Genomic DNA, 16,560 nt, shown 5'->3' with positions numbered 1-16,560 from the left:
GTTTGTGTGTGTGTGTGGTGTGTGTGTGTGTGTGTGTGCGTGCGTGCATGCACGCATGTATGTGTGTATTATGTTGGTGAGTGACAAGTATAGTGTAAGATTACATATAAATGTTGGACTAAAATAAAATATAAAATTTTCCACACACTTTGTATCTGGTTGCATTCTGTTTTACTGAACTAGTGAAATAGTTTCTGATCACTTTCCAATTAATGGACAGTCATTAATTTCACTTACCAATGAGTGATTAATGTTTGTTTACTCTCCCTGGCATCGACAACCAGAAGTTCTTTACTCTTTCATTACAAGACACATATTCAGTTTAATCGTCACCACAGACATTATGTCCTAGTTTTGTGATCAATGTGATAATATATGAGAAACTGCTAGTATCAGCTGTCTAAAACAAGCACGGTTGGAGAGGTATCTGTTATGTAGCTCAGTATTATACCCAATCAATACCATTTTAGCGACACTGCAAGCAACCATCGTTACACTTGAACAAACCATTTCTGTGTTGTATTCTCATCTGGCTGTTATTATCCTATTAACTTCATCAATAGGGTGGGCATACTGACAGTGGTAAGATTGGTTAACTCAGGATGACGTTACTATAACTGGAGCGTCATCGAGAAGGAATCAACAGACACACTCGCAGTACCAAGGACTCATTGATGTCTGTTATTGGGGATGCTGAAGCCAACATGAATAAAGCTTACCTAATCAATGCATTTAGTTATTTATAGTGTAGAGGCGCAATGGCCCAGTGGTTAGGGCAGCGGACTCACGGTCGTAGGATCACGGTTTCGATTCCCAGACCAGGCGTTGTGAGTGTTTATTGAGCGAAAACGCCTAAAAGCTCCACGAGGCTCCGGCAGGGATGGTGGTTTTTGTTCCTCCAGGGGTACAGCTGATTGTATCCTTACTGTCAGACAATTACAAGAAAAGTGCATTGAACAGAATCTTGCTCTATACCATTGCTTTGTTGATTTGAGCAAAGCATTTGATACCGTTAATCAAAATGCTCTGTGGTTAATTCTAAGGTAAATAGATTGCCCAGAAAAATTTGTAAACATGATCAGGGTTAATTTTGGTGGTAGGCTGTCTGAATTTTTTGCTGTGGAAAATGGAGTAAAACAAGGAGACCTTGATGCACCCATCCTCTTTGCAATATATTTTGCTGGTGTATTATCACATGCTTTTCAAAGCTCTGAGGAGGGTATTTACATAAAATATCAAACAGCAGAGAATGTTTTTAATCTGACCAGACGGAAATTTCAAGACGAGGGTTTTTACTTCACTCATTAGGGAACTTTTGTACGCTGACAATTGCGATCTTGTCAGTCCTTCTGAAACAGGTCTGCAATCTCTTGTATTTGCATTTGACTCAGCCTGTGTTAATTTTGGCTTGACCATCAACCTGCATGTGGTGCTGTTTGTAACCCCACTAAAATTTTTGTTTAGGGAAAGTTACTTCAAGTTGTCAATTCATTCATCTAACTTGGTAGCTCTGTTCAAAATGATGAAAATCTTGATACAAAAATACAGCTGTGAATTCAAAGGGTAGCAAAAGCATTTGGTGGCCTGGAGTCACGTGTTTGGTGCCAGTGACATATAAATAAGAATACAAAGCTGGCACTTTACAAACCATTTGTTTTACCATTTCTGCTGTATTCCTGTGAAATTTGGACTTGCTGTGAAAGGCATTTTAAATTGTTAGAACAATTCCACCAAAAATGCTTTCATCGCATTTTAAAAATTAAATGGAGTTCTTTTACTTCAAACACAGATGTCCTTGCATCTGCAGGCATCACCTCAATTAAAGCTATGATTTTGAGGAACCAATTGAGATAGTGTGGCCATATTGTTCGAATGGCAGATGAATGCATGCCAAAACAGCTGTTTTATGGCGAGTTTGTAGAGGGGAAACACTATCGGCGTAAACCTAAAAAAAGATTTCAGGACGGTATAAGGACTACTATGAAGTCACTGGGAATGATTCCAGAAGATATAGAAACCCTTGCCTCGGATCGAGTTGGATGGCAAACAAAGGTGTGGAGTGGAGTGAAAGCATTTGAAGAGGCCAAGATAACACACGTAAGACTCAAAAGAGATCTAAGGAAGAATGTAACCATCGAGAAGGTGAATGACAATGACCTTTTTGTATGCACAGTTTGTGACAGACCATGCCTTTCTTTTGCTGGCCTCAAATCTCATCTGTGAATGCATGGAAAACAAACTGCCACCAACTATTCTGCCTATATGTCTGTGCACGCCTTTGAATGCAGTGTATGCCAGAAGGTTTGCAAATCCAATGGAGGCCTCAGGAGACATTTTAAGATCTACAAAGAGCAGAACTTATCTTGCTCTTTGCAAAACATAGTCTAAGTGGGAACTGCAGATAGCGAAATGCAAAGGGAATATCTGCACCAGATGGAATGAGGGGGATTCTGGGGATGAAAACGTCCTCTCATTTGCCACAGCTGGACAAAATGGTGTCTTCAAGAACGTACTGCATAGCCTTCTTAATAACCAAGCGTGTCCCATTGCAAAGCTTAGTAGGGTCTAAATTCCTCAGCAACATGATAGGAGCTCCGACTATAACTTCCAGTGTATGAGGAGGCAGGCCAGGTGGATCAAGGGAATTAAGAAACTTCACTGGATAGTTCACTGCCTGGTCGTCGTCGGGTACAGAATCGATTGACCCATACACGTGCAGCCTTCCGAGAAGCGAATGCAGCAGCTTAGCGTTCAGAGCGGCCACTGTGCTGTTTTTGGATCCAAAACGGCTCTTTCGGAAATCCAATTCATGTCAAAGTAGTTCCTTTATAGATTTGGAAAGACATGTGCCTCTAGTTCATCGGAATTACTGACAGTGGTGCAGAGGTGAGTTAGTGACAATTCTCCGTTTTCATCGAGCGGATCCACACCGTTTCCGATTGACAATATGTCAGATGCAAAATTTGATGCCATCTGGTCACCACGAAGCTGCGCTCTCATGTTTGTTTTGAGGGACAATGTTGTAACATTTTTCCACAGTGGGGAGGACTTTAGGCAGGCCCTGACAACATCTGCCCTGGTTCCTTTGGGTATTACAGGAAGCGTTTGTCGGAAATCGCCAGACAGGAGAAGGGTTATACCACTCAGCGTAGCGGGACAGTCTCTGATGTCTTGAGGAGTGGTTTTGAAAGCTTCGAGGGATCGCTTGTGGGCCATTGTGCATTCATCCCAAACTATCAGTTGGCAACTCCGGAGAAGCAAGCCTTTTTCAGACGTTTTGGTGATGTTACAGGAAGGCACTTCGGACCTTGCCAAATCAAATGGTAGCTTAAAGGTTGAGTGCGTTGTCCTGCCACCGGCAGTAAAGTTGCTGCAATGCCAGAAGAGGCCACAGCTACGGCTACGTCTTTTCGGTGCCTTACGTTAGCAAGGATGTAGCTGTTTGACCGAAGTTTCTGCTGGTTAGACCTGATATAGGATAACCTCTCAGATTCCATTTTTGCACAAACATCCACGGCAAATTGATGGAACAGGTCGTACGATCGCTGGAGGTGGTTAGTGCAGTCGTGACGGAGCATGAAGCGGTATGAGTAGAACTGCATGCACGAAACTTGTTTGGTACTCGTTTCGTTTTGTCTGCGCAGCACCCGCTGGTGAAGACCCAGGTGGTAGCCATCTTCTCCGCGCACAAAAAGAAGTGAATATTGGAGCGTGTCGTATGCTCTGTGTGCCTCGTCGATGCGCTTTACAGTTTGGTCACAACACAAAAGAACAATGCTTCGGGGGTTGTGCTGTTCACCTCCGAGCACAACGTCAATTTCGTTGCAATTGGGCGCATTGTAGCGACCAGAAAGGCCGTTTGCCGGCCGTTTGTCAGCGTCAAAAACCACTGTGAAGTCCGACACTGATGGAAATTCCAAGGCATACTTAAAGCTCTTTACGTAAGAGTTATGCATGTGCAACATTTCCTGGAGTTGAAGAATTACTTCAAAATTTGTGCTGGGGGAGATAGTTCTTCAACGTGCCTTTTGTGTTTCATAGTCACCGACAAAGTACACCTGGAGGAACTGCGGTGTTTCGTTGGCAGCAGGTAGAAGGGGTTCAATTCTGTGATAAATCTGCCCCTGAATTTTAAATGTAGGCATGAAGCTGCCTTCCCTAACGATATTTGCCCAAATGATGTCATCTGAAAGGCGCAGTTATACTTTTTCATGTTGCTCCGTAAGTGCCGGCATTAAGGTAGTATTACATTGAACCCTGGCAAAGAAAGGGTAAGTGCTTCATTTATTGGGCCAAAAAACGTGTCAAAAGGGTAGCTAGAGGTGCAAAACGTGTTGGTGCATGAGCCATTTTTCTCTCTTCCCCCAAAATAACACATTAACGTGTAAAATGGAGCAATTAAAGTGATGACAAAAGTTCAGTAACACATGTGCGCATAAGGTAACTTTATGTCTACGCCCCCTATCATGCGTGCAGATCACGGGGGTAATTTCTTCGGCATGACCTAGCTCTGACCTTATGGAATATGTGTATAAAATTTGAAGCCAATCAGACATTGAATATGGATTTCTATAAAAAACATAAATGTCTACACACACAGAGACACATCGACACACACACACAAACTCAATTTTATATATATATTACTAGTAGAGATACTCGGCGTTGCCCGGTTACATTTAATTGAAGAATTAGACTTTTCTGTTATATATATATGGATACACACACACACACACACACACACACACATATATATATATAGTGTTGAGTGGGATGCACTGTGTATACTGGCCCAAGGCAAGTGTGAAACTTAATGCCAGGGTATCCATGAACATTTTGACCTGCTTTCCGTGGGGCCCATTTTTTCCATTCCAAGTGTAGTACGATGGAATCTGTGGATACAGCAAGGTTTGAGCGAATGGATCCACTTGACAAAGCTTGAAGAATGCAGTGAGTGTGCTATCCCTTGGTTCCTCTGCCAGCAGAGAAGCATTAGCATCGGTGAAGTACACTCTTTGACCATTTTCTAGGTGCACTGCAAGCTGTTGAATGGCAGGGTGTCGTTGGTGAATTGGAAAGCCAAAGATGCGCCAGAAAGCCTCGTTGCTACTTATGTACCGTCCCACCTGATAATGCGTCACCTCATCCTAGCAGTATTCTTGTTGAAGTCCAAACATTGCAGCGTCAGAACCCTTGTTTACATATTTGCAAACGTACTTGATGGATTTAACGGAGTTGCAAAACTCAACGTTGATGTGGGCATTGAAAGTCTTTGATAGGAGTGGGCAGTATGGTACAATCCATCTATTATCAATATCGTGCTGTCCGATAGTTGCTGTGAAACCTCTGTCTTCTGGTTTTCTGCGTCTGTATGATGGATACCCATCAGCACCTGTCTGAGTTTCTTGTAGGAACCTCCTTGGAAATCTTTTTGAACATATGCTGTCCTTCAAGCATGGTGAGTTTATGTTGAATCCATACCCACATGGACCATGTACCATGTTTGCTTTAACTATTTCGTATAGTTCTTTGTTTAAAGCTGGATCAGGAAGCTCTGCAGAGATTATCTTGTCGATGTCATTGGAATTGACCTTCGCTGAGAGCCAAAGCAGGATATGAGCATGTGGAAGGCCCCTTTTTTTGCCACTCGATTGTGTACATGTCAGATTGAATGGGCCCAAAGACTTACCCTTTTTGTATGAGCTCCATGAGAGAGACTAACTTCAGATGGAAAACTCGGGCAGGTTTGAAAGTGTTCCCAACAGTTGTTAGTTGTAGTGGTAGAGTGTTTATGCCGAATATGTACGTATGCAAGTATATATGTACAAAATCCACTGAGAAGGCTTTTGTTGTTCTGAGGCTACAGCAGAAGACACATGCCAAGTCACCACACAGTGGGACTGAACCCAGGACCATGTGTTTGGAACGTAGTTTGTTACCCCACAGCCACACCTGTCCCTATGTATGTGTATGTGTGTGCGTATCTGTGTATGGGTAGATATATTATGCATGTATATATGTGTATATATATGTGTACATATTACATGTACATCTATATATAGACATCTACACATAAAATACAAAATACAAAGTTATATCTTGATATCGCTAGTGATAACAATACTCAAAATATATAACAGACTGGAATTGTAGGCCCGTCTCTTGCAATCTCGATCCATTGGATCTTGTCCTCCCTCTTGTATAGAAGTGTACGGCTGCAGCGAAATTCAATTTTTAAACAATAACCAAAGCCCCTTCTCCGAAAGGGGGAGGGTTACGGTTTACAATTATTTAACAAATGCAACACAACAACGTTTCCCTGACGAGGAACCAACAAACGTGATTACAATAGTCAAACAGTTATAATAATAACAACAAACCTTTTTGATTTATCCCCATTTATGTGAAACCACTTAATCAAGTTCAAGTCATTGATGCAATTTTATACGAATTGCTAATACACACACACACACACACACACACACATAATAAGGGTGAAAAATTAAATATTAATTTGATTAATATGAATTGAAAACCAGTGGTGTAGCATATAAGACCATAGCGGATCTTCTAGCAAAATGGATGACCATTGTTAATGGTTCATCCCTGTTATATAATACTTTCACTTCAATAGTTTCAGTATTAAAGTGAAAGTGTTTGCATTACAAAAGAGAGATGTTTTGTTTCACTTTTAACACGTAATACTGAAATAGTGGAAAAAAGATATGATACTGCTGTGGGGTCGCCCTAGGGAAAAAGTTAAGATTTTTTTTGCCGATGACACTCCCCGGACCTTAAGTAAGTCATGTGTAAAATTTGAATGAAATTGGTTGTGTAGTTCTCAAGTGTTAGGGAAACACACAGACAGACATACAGACAGACACACATTCTCAGTTTTATATATAGAGAGATAGATGTATATAAAGTTTTATTCGTAATGAAATAAAAAACCAAGACTGTGTAGATTTTAGAACATTTATAGATAGAAGGTCTTACAGCTGTTTGATGGTTAAGTAATAGTTAATTTAGTTACAAAATAGAGAGTGAGGTGGAGGAAAGAAAATAGATGTGAGACATGTAGGGATATTGTATTTGTAGATCCATTTTTTAAAGGCAGAATGGTATACATATAAGATTCCAGTACCTAATGAGTAAAATCCAATAGTATTTAAAATTGGTCATTCCAAGTATAGAGTTTATAAACAGTGTTATTGAATCAAGGGTTTTATTGAAAGTGACCTAAAAATAGGGAGTGTATTAATAGGGTCAAATCGAAAACAGGAAGAGAGGAATAAAGAAAGAGAAAAAGAAGAGAAAAAAGAAGAAAAGAGAGAGAGGAAGGAGAAGAAAGTAAGAAGAAAAATGATAAAATAATTTAAAAAATAAAAATACAAGAAGAGAGGAATAAAGGAGAGAAAAAAAACAAAAAAGGAAAAACGAAAATGGAAAACAAAGTTATAGATAAGGGAAAGCGTACCAGGTAGTGGTGGTCAGTGGAGATAATTTGAAAGTAGGGGTGGGGGAGATAAAGGGTGATAGAGAGTGTAAAAAGATAGAAGGAATGGGGGAGGGCGGGGTGATAAAAGATAAAGGAGTGACAAATGTGTAGTAGTAGAGTCTAAGTAAGTGTGGAGGCGCAATGGTCCAGTGGTTAGGGCAGCGGACTCGCGGTCATAGGATCGCGGTTTCGATTCCCAGACCGGGCGTTGTGAGTGTTTATTGAGCGAAAACACCTTAAAGCTCCACGACGCTCCAGCAGGGGATGGTGGTGATCCCTGCTGTACTCTTTCACCACAACTTTCTCCCACTCTTACTTCCTGTTTCTGTTGTACCTATATTTCAAAGGGCCGGCCTTGTCACTCTCTGTGTCACGCTGAATATCCCCGAGAACTACGTTAAGGGTACACGTGTCTGTGGAGTGCTCAGCCACTTACACGTTAATTTCATGAGCAGGCTGTTCCGTTGATTCGGATCAACCGGAACCCTCGTCATCGTAACCGACGGAGTGCTTCCCCCAGTAGAGTCTAAGTGATGGGGCAGAGAGAGGGTTAGTAATAATGAATGATCCCTTATCTATATCTTTGTTTTTCCTTTTTCTTTTTCTCCTCTTCCTGTATTTTTATTTTTTTAATTATTTTATTATTTTTCTTCTTACTTTCTTCTCCTTCTTCTCTCTCTTTTCTTCTTTTTTCTCTTCTTTTTCTCTTTCTTTATTCCACTCTTCCTGTTTTCGATTTGACCCTATTAATACACTCCCTATTTTTAAGTTATGTATGAAAACCTCCATTGAAAATCAAAGAGCTGTGGAGGAACAGTGGGTAATCAAAAACATCAAACAGAACCCAAAAGTATTCTATTCTTATGCAAATAAAGCATAGTACCACTGTCTCACCCATTGGGCCATTGATCGATGATAACGGCATTCCCCAACACGATGCTAAAGAAATGGCAGAAATACTGCAGAAACAATACTGCTCTGTCTTTAGTGATCCCACTGACATTGACGTAAGAGAAGCGAACGAAGTTGATTCTCAACATAAAATCTCAGACATAACCTTCACTGCCTCTGACATCACAGCAGCAATAAATGAGGTCAAATACTACTCTGCTGTAGGCCCTGATAGATTCCCCGCTAGTCTCCTGAAGGAATGTAGACACCAACTTGCAGTCCCTCTGACCAACCTCTGGAGAAATTCGTTAGACTCAAGTTATATACTGAAACAGCTTCTATCCCAGTCTATCATCCCGGTTTTCAAACAGGGAAACAGATCCCTTGCAGTCAACTATCGTCCAATCTCACTCACCTCCCACATCATTAAAGTGTTTGAAAGAGTGTTAAGATCAAGGATAGCTGACTTCCTGGAGACCCACAAACTCCTAAATGTAAATCAGCATGGCTTTCGCTGTGGCAGGGACTGTCTAACACAGCTCTTACACCACATTGAAGATATACTCAAAGCCTTGGGAACAGGTTCGAACTATGATGTCATATATCTTGACTTCAGTAAAGCGTTCGACAGGGTTGACCATAATATTCTACTCTCAAAATTGGCAAATGTTGGAATCCGTGGAAAACTTCTACACTGGATTAACTATTTCCTGGCGAATAGAACACATGTTGTAGTCGATGGAGTCCACTCAAGCCCAGCAAAGTCACCAGCGGAGTCCCCCATGGGACTGTCTTGGGCCCGCTCCTCTTTATAATTTGTATAAATGACCTTTCCAGTGTCGTACATCACTGCAAAGTGAAAATATTTGCTGATGACACTAAGCTCCAGCAAATCATCAATGAAGAAGCAGACAGAACTCAACTCCAGTCTGATCTATATGCTGTGAGTCAATGGGCAGACAGAAACAAAATGCAACTGAACGAGGGAAAATTTGAGCTGATGCATTTTGGATGAAAGTCCACACTAAAACAGCCATACTCTCTTCCTTTAGGGGAACCGCTCACAGCCTCTAGCAATATCAGAGACCTGGGTGTAATTGTTGATGACGATCTCAGTTGGAGTGCACACATCAACAATAAGGTCGATATAGCTCGTAGGATGAGCTCCTGGATCTTAAGAACCTTCCGGTCCAGAGAACAAGGTGTCATCATACCACTTTTCTCCTCCTTTGTACAGCCACACTTCGAATACTGCTGCCCACTGTGGTCTCCCCATACAAGACAAAACATCTCGAGGATTGAATCACCCCAGAGGGCACTCACTAAACGAATTGAAGGCATGACTGCTCTCGATTATTGGGACCGCCTTAAAGCCTTGAAACTCTACTCTCTCCAGCGCCGCCGCGAGCGGTACATCATTTGGACGATGTGGAGAATATACCGCCAACTTTGCCCAAACGACCTTAACATTAGTTTCAAGGTTCATCCAAGACTGGGACCACGACCATACGTCCCTTGCCCAATTCAGGATCACAGCATGTAGGTACACTGCAACATAATTTCTTTTCCTCAACAGGCCCTTCCCTGTTTAACATTGTCCCGAAAGAGATCAAAGAGGAAAAGGAACCCATCAACTTTAAACGGAGTCTGAACAGATTTCTTCAAGGAATACCGGATAAGCCACCCATACCTGGATACAACTCACTCATTATTAGCTTACAATTTCTTTCTGTCAATAATTGACAACAGAAGTACGCTCGCCAATTAATACTACCAAAATTTAACGACAGAAAGTAAATTAAAAACCAATTTACCTTTTCTGTATTGGTATGGCAATTCGACCGTCGGTGTGTTTTTGCAAATGTGTTCGAATGAGAAGTGAATTGTGTTTGGCGCCTTTTTTACTAATAACAAACACACACGTGTGTGTGTGTGTGTGTTTTAGTGTTTGTATATAGTTGTTTGAAACGTTTGTGTTTGTCACTGTCATATATGTATGTGTATGCGTGTGTGTGAGGAATGGCAAACCAGATAGATAGCGCACGAAGTTCTTTTCAAGTTCGCGCTCCGCTTGTGTGTGTGCGTGCTTTAGGTGTACGTAAGTATGTGTTTTTGTGTGTGTGTCACTGAAGCCATACATACATATATACATACATAACCTCTCTCTTTTCTTTTCTCTCTCAGTCACTCACTACAAAAAGTGAATAAAAAAAGTTCAGTTATCTCTGTCTTTCACACATACACACACAGCGCAACATTACTCTCTCTGTCTCTTTACACACACTAACAAAAGCACTTCACTTACACACCACACTTTCTGTGTCGCACACCCCATCAAACACACACACACACACACACACACACACACACACACACACACACACACACACACACACACACACACACACACACTCACGCACGCACACATGTACATCAATGCTTCCGATGCACACCAAGTTCAAAAGAACTTCCCGAAAAAAAACGGAGGAAAGCATTTGAAATGAGAGAGGCTATCGTATATGTTTGCGTGTCTATGTGTGTGTACACTTGCAAAGAGAAAGTAGCAGAAAGTGTGGTGGTAATGGGAGGAGTGAAGCACTTGAAATGAAAGAGAGAGATCATAAAATATTTACTTTTCTCGAATTTTTGCTTAATTGGGGGTGAAATTGAAAAAAACTTTACATGCCACGACCCGATGGAATCTACTTGTAAAAATGATAGGTAAATTCCAATTGAAGAAATTCTAGAGTCGTCGTCCGTCGAAGCGACAATCCTGCGAAGGTCCAAGACGTGTCGCGGCATTCCATCCACGGAGACGTTGTTTCTGGAATTGACCGCTCTCTGCGGCACAGATTCCTCAGCTTGTCCGGATCGGGGAGACAAGTTGTACCAAAAAACTGCTTTAAGCGGCGAAATGTGCCCTCTTTCCGCTATGGCCTTGACTGTCCGATGGTGCCTCTCCATGATCCCGTTACCGCTCGGCCTATACGCTGCTCTGAACAAGCGACGCACATTTCACCAATCAAGCATAACCCTCAATGCTTCCGAACGAAACGCCGCACCGTTGTCCATCAGTAGTTCTTCCACGGGACCTCTCTCTAAAAATATCCCGTTCAGGATCTGCGCGATCTCGTCAGCAATGCCCGTTCTCAACTCCCTCCAAATGGCCAGCCGGCCTGGCCCGCAGTCGACCATGGAGAGGTAGTGTGTCACATCCACAGCTAGCCTTTTCCAGTTCTGCTCCACCGAAAGGTTTCTCCGTTCATGCCCACACGGAGCAGGGTCGATGGACTGACACCTGTCGAAGCTCCCGACCACCTTCCGGATGCTTCTCCTAGTGACGTCAGCATCAATTTTCTTCGCCAGATACAGGGTCCTGTCCACACCCAGGTGATGCATAGCATGCAGTCTCTTCAGTAGCTGGGTGAGCTGACCGGAAGTTGGGGCAACCGGAAGGGGAGCCCTGAGGCGCGCGCAGGGAGCGGCGATTTCGGCCTTTCGAACGAGGGTCGTCGACGGGTGAAGACTTTGCTAAGTTTGGGTGAAGCAGCTGCTATCTTTAGCGTTCGGGTCGGGGCTGTGTCGGAGGATCCGTTACCCCTGAAGGCTCTCCGTCAGAGCGAAGAGAAGGTAGGCGCCTTTATATTCGAATCTCGCACAAACGACCGCGGGGAAGTTGCTGCCTCTCGAACTTTCCCCGCAAACGAGTAGAGGCGCTATTGGAGACGCTGCCATTAATTGACGTGGAGGCCGAGGGGAAGACGTTCAGGGCCCTCGTGGATACGGGCTGTACGACCTCCCTTGTGACTTCGAGGGTGACGAAGGAATGGAACGGGGCAAGTAGCGTCCGGGCGGTCGACGGCAGCGAAATCCGTTGCAGAGGCAGCAGCAAGGTAGAGATAGTGGTGCGCGGCGCGACGCTAAGGCTGCAGGTAATTGTGCCTCGGTGGCGTCAGTGTTGTGGGAAATGTGGTCACGTTCGGAAGCGTGGGTGCGTCGTGCACTGCGAGTCAGGATCGCCAGAGAGAGCAGAGCCCCGCGAGGGGATGCGCCGCTTACACCATCGAGGACAAAGACTTTCAGGCGGCGTTCGATGGTCAGCGGTGGACGATAGAGTGGCGATGGAAGGACGAGCCCCCGACGCTGGCAAACAGGGTAAGCTGTTACCAGCATACCCTGAAAGGCCACGCGAGGGTTGAGTTTGAAGACGAGGTGGAGAGGTGGATCGAGGAAGGGGTCCTTGTCCCTTGGAAGGAGGAGGTAGCGGGCGGAGGGCTATCCCTGATAGCGGTGGTGCAGCCTACGAAGGGAAAAGTCAGACCGGTGCTGGACTTCAGGGAGCTAAACCAGCATATATCGTGTCACACGAGAGGTGAGGCGACAGACGTTTGTGGCGAGACGTTACGTGCGTGGAGACAGTCGACCGAGGCAGCGACGATTGTCGACTTGAAATCGGCATACTTGCAGCTCCATGTGAGCGACAAACTGTGGCGATATCAGCTGGTGCGGTAAAAAGGCCGGACGTACTGTTTAACCAGGCTGGATTTCGGGCTGAATTCCGCTCCGAAGATCATGGCGGCAGTGCTTAGGTCCGTCCTAGGGAAAGACGGCAAGATTAGAAAGGCCACCAGCTCCTACATTGACGACATTTTGGTGGGCGAAACTGTAGTGCCAGCCGACGAGGTAGTTAGACATCTGGAGAAGTTCGGACTGATTGCGAAGCCACCGGAGTCGATGGAAGGGGGAGCCGCGCTGGTGCTGAAGCTGCGAAGAGATAGATCGGGTGAATTGGTGTTCCGGAGAGGGAATGACATCCCAGAGCTGAGTTCCAGCGTCAGCAGGAGAGAGCTGTTCTCGGTGTGTGGGAAGTTGGTCGGTCACTACCCGATCGCTGGATGGCTGCGCACGGCATGTAGTTACACCAAGAGACGAGCAGAGGGGGAGAGTTGGGGCGACAAGGTGGGAGAAGGGACGGTGGCGATGATGCAGGAAATCCTAGAGTGGACGAGAGCGGAAGACCCGGTCAGGGGGAACTGGTACGTGCCCAAGACGGAATGCGGGACCGTCTGGTGTGATGATAGCAGTATAGCGATAGGGGTTGTGTTGGAAATCGAAGGTGCTGCGGTGGAGGACGCGGCCTGGCTTCGGAAAGCAGATGATTTCAACCACATCAATGTCGCCGAAATAGCTTGTAGTGTGTGCGAGATTCGAATATAAAGGCGCGTACCTTCTCTTCGCTCTGACGGAGAGCCTTCAGGGGTAACGGATCCTCCGACACAGCCTCGACCCGAACGCTAAAGATAGAAGCTGCTTCACCAACCTTAGCAACGTCTTCACCCGTCGACGACCCTCGTTCGAAAGGCCGAAATCGCCGCTCCCTGCGCGCGCCTCAGGGCTTCCCCTTCCGGTTGCCCCAACTTCCGGTCAGCTCACCCAGCTGCTGACGTCATCCCACACATACATATATTCATATATTCATTCATATCTAGAGAACAGATATAAAGTCCGACGTTTAAAAATATAATAATATATATAAATAAATAAACATCATATAATATATATAAATATATAAGACGTATTAAAATTCCAGTAAAAATAGAGAAAAAATAGAGAAAAAATAAAGATACAAAAATTACAAAATTGTTCATCTACCAATTGATATGATACATTTCATATATTCGAAACTGACACTCCCCTCATCAGGATGTTTTTTACACACAATACACAATACATGGAAACAAATGTACAATTACATACCAGCTAGGTGCGATAGAATTTGATTTTTTTATTACCCACAAGGGGCTATACACAGAATGGGACAATACAAAACACACACACACAAAAAAAAAAAACCATAAGCGCATGATAAAGATGAAAAGGGGTTAAATGAGTAATGCAAGCGATGTTAACCGCCCCATCGGTCAACATCACTTACTTGCCCTCTTACCTAATCGAATCAAACTCTACATAGTCCTCCAATATTACCCCGTAACGTCTCTCAAGTTACTTTCTATTTTTCCTGTCTAATCTCCCATATATCAATACGTAATCGTTCTTAAGTTCATCTTGAAGTTCATCCAGTTGGCATTTAGATAGTACCACCTCCATGTCCTCACCCCAGTCCTCTGGCAATTCAGCCTTTCCCCAGTCTTTCATTATTTTAAATAAATTTTCATCATTTACCTACACAATGTTCTTCGGAACGGGAGTTTTCTGCGTTACCTTGGGTGTTTGTTTTTTGTTTTCTTGTTGCTGGGGAGTGGGTAGGTTTGGTGTCTGCAGGGGAAGGATGAGCCACAAAGGGTGCGGGTGGTGCTGGGGTGGGTTGGGATTCAATATAACTTGCCTTTTTTCTTTTTCTTTTCTTCCTTTTTCCTAAGGATTCCCATTCTGTTGAATCTTCTTCGGCTACTTTTTTTCTCTTCCACTGTTGTCTCCTGTTTTTCCTGGGATTTTTCCTCTTCTTTTGATGGTTCTTTTGTTGGTTCCTTCACTATTGGCTGGCAATTAGCTCAGGCCACATTTGAAGCACCGAGGGGCCCTGCCCTCCACCCATACTCTTAACATTATATCACCCATAGTGATCGTTTCAGACAAATTTTCTAATACTTCTGTGTCTACTTGGACACCCATTTCCAATGTCTCTCCATTGTTTGTTCCTTCTTCTCGAGCCATGCCTGGCTCATAAGGGCCGGTTTCCCGGTTTCTTTTGGCGTATAGGTTCCCACCTGGACGGGACGCCAGTCCGTCGCAGGTGAGGTGCAAGCTGCAGGAGGAAAGAGTGAGAGAAAGTTGTGGCGAAAGAGTCAGCAGAAGTTCGCCATTACCTTCTGCCGGAGCTACGTGGAGCTTAGGTGTTTCGCTCATAAACACACATCACCCGGTCTGAGATTCGAACCCGCGATCCCTCGACCGCGAGTCCGCTGCTCTTACCACTAGGCCATGTGCTTCCTCTCCATCTGTTATCGTTGCTTGAATAATGTCCACCTTTTCCTCGTTTTCGATAATAATTGCTGCCACTATCCATTCCGTTTCTATATCTGGTGGTATTCTTTCCACCCTGATTCTAGTTGTTTTTCTTCCCAGATATGAGGGTAAAAGAATTACTTGTTCGTTTTTACAGTTCTTGCTGCCATCCTCCTAGCAGTTTCTTCAGTTCTAAACTGCACTACCACTGTGCCGTACTATTTCCTCTTGCGAGAAAAATTATTTTCTCCTCTGTTGTTCTATGAGCCTCCTCCACCGTTTCGATACCCACCAAATCAATTCTCTTCTTCTTGTTTGCGAAAACTCTGTAAGTTATTGTTCTCTTTTCTAGCTTGTTTCTTCTTTTCTTTGGCGGTGACAACTTCGCGTCTCCGTCTATCTTCTTCACCATTTCCTGACAGTCTGGCAACTTAGCCAGGTCTATTTCCTTTTGAGTCGGCTTCATAGCTCCTGCGTAAGTTCGTCCTTCTAGTACCACATCCAGTCTACCGACCGCCTCTACTAACTCCTCCTCAGAGGTCGATAAGTCTGACTCATTTATGTCTGAAAACATTTTTCTCCTCGCCATTTCCTCCCCATTTCTTTCGTCTGTTACAAACAGAAAAACAGAATTCAATTAACAAACCTTCTCAAAATTCACCAATTTTTATTATTTATATCATTATGTATATTTATATTTATATGTATATGAGTATGAGTATATGCACTCATATGTATATGTATTTGTTTTATTATGGGTATATACCCACACCTTTATAAGTATATATGTAATCTCCGAAGAGGCCTTAGGATGTTTTTGTAAATGTCTCATTTATAACTACATATTGACCTACCATAAATGGCTAATATGAGTTGAATGAGACATACTTATCTACATGGCCGAAACAGCTGTAAGATATAGTCTATATTTATATTCATGTGTACCTATATTTATGTTCTATTATACATATTCTACTTATTGCATAACATTACTATTTTATGTACACTCCTTCATGTACACTACTTTACCCTGCATTATTATGTTTAACCTTATAGTTTCTTATGTAGTGGTTTAATAAAGTATGTGATTGAGTATTATCTGGTAATTGATATTTGATTTCGATGTATTTCTCCATTTTCTTATTTTGTATTATGAATTTGTGGTAAAACATTTTACCTTTGCCCATATAATACAATAAATGAAT

General features: G+C 43.3%; 1 protein-coding gene across 6 annotated transcripts in view; it reads right to left on the bottom strand.

Annotated features, from left to right (window-relative positions):
• Nucleotides 1–16,560, bottom strand: part of LOC115211991 — a 68,746-nt gene that overhangs the window by 46,158 nt on the left and 6,028 nt on the right. Inside the window, exon 2 of one of the 6 annotated variants that reach the window (XM_036503088.1) lies at nt 13,617–13,874. The exons of 3 other annotated variants lie outside the window; for them this stretch is intronic. The gene's annotated coding sequence lies outside the window, so the exon portion shown is untranslated. Of the gene's footprint in view, nt 1–148; nt 637–13,616; nt 13,875–16,560 lie in introns of those variants that run through there. 2 more of the 6 variants (XM_036503089.1, XM_029780771.2) reach the window with 2 other exon arrangements.

This window comes from Octopus sinensis, linkage group LG5 (assembly GCF_006345805.1).
Source record: "Octopus sinensis linkage group LG5, ASM634580v1, whole genome shotgun sequence".
Lineage (NCBI taxonomy): Eukaryota > Metazoa > Mollusca > Cephalopoda > Octopoda > Octopodidae > Octopus > Octopus sinensis.
This window is presented reverse-complemented; position numbering and strand designations above follow the sequence as displayed.